Below are 1,020 nucleotides of genomic sequence, written 5' to 3'. Positions count from 1 at the left end.
TAGGGTTCAGGCTACAACGGAGACTGTACGCCTTCAGAGCCATGCCATTCGGGCTAAACATAGCCCCAAGGATTTTCACGAAGCTTGCGAGCGCAGCTCTCAAACAATTACGCCTAAAGGGAATTCAGGTAGTAGCCTACCTGGACAACTGGCTGGTGTGGGCAGCATCCGAGACCGAATGCTTGAAAGCTTCCAGGCAGGTGATCCAGTTCCTAGAGTACCTAGTCTTCAAGATCAACAGAAAAAAGTCTCGACTTTCTCCATCCCAAAAGTTCCAGTGGGTGGGAATCCACTGGGACCTTTTGTCACACAGTTTCTCCATCCCGACGAAGAAAAGGAAGGAGATAGCGGGCTCTGTCAAGAGACTTCTAGATTCCGAAAGGATATCAAGACGCGAACAGAAGAGGGTACTAGGCTCTCTCCAGTTTGCTTCAGTGACAGACCCAGTGCTAAGAGTACAGCTAAAGGATGCAAACGGAGTTTGGAGAAGGTATGCATCAAACGCGCGAAGAGACCTGAGAAGACCAGTGCCGCCTCGGCTACGTACTCTTCTCAGACCTTGGTCCCAAGCCAGACATCTAAAGAAGTCGGTTCTTCTTCAGCCACCTCCCCCGTCGATGACGATTCACTCAGACGCCTCAAAGGAGGGATGGGGAGGTCACTCTCATCGGAAAAAAGTCCAGGGGACTTGGTCCAAGCTATTCAGGACCTTTCATATAAACTTTCTAGAAGCTATGGCAGTGCTCCTTACCTTAAAGAAAGTCTCCCCGCGTCACTCGATCCACATAAGATTGGTGACGGACAGCGAGGTGGTTGTGAGATGCTTGAATCGACAAGGGTCGAGGTCACCACCTCTCAACCAAGTGATGTTAGCCATTTTCCGATTGGCGGAAAAGAAGAAGTGGTACCTGTCGGCAGTTCACCTTCAAGGAGTCCGCAATGTGACAGCGGACGCTCTATCCAGGTTCACACCGATAGAGTCGGAATGGTCCTTAGACGCCGGATCATTCTCCTTCATTC

Source organism: Palaemon carinicauda, chromosome 29, assembly GCF_036898095.1.
Source record: "Palaemon carinicauda isolate YSFRI2023 chromosome 29, ASM3689809v2, whole genome shotgun sequence".
NCBI lineage: Eukaryota > Metazoa > Arthropoda > Malacostraca > Decapoda > Palaemonidae > Palaemon > Palaemon carinicauda.
This window is presented reverse-complemented; position numbering follows the sequence as displayed.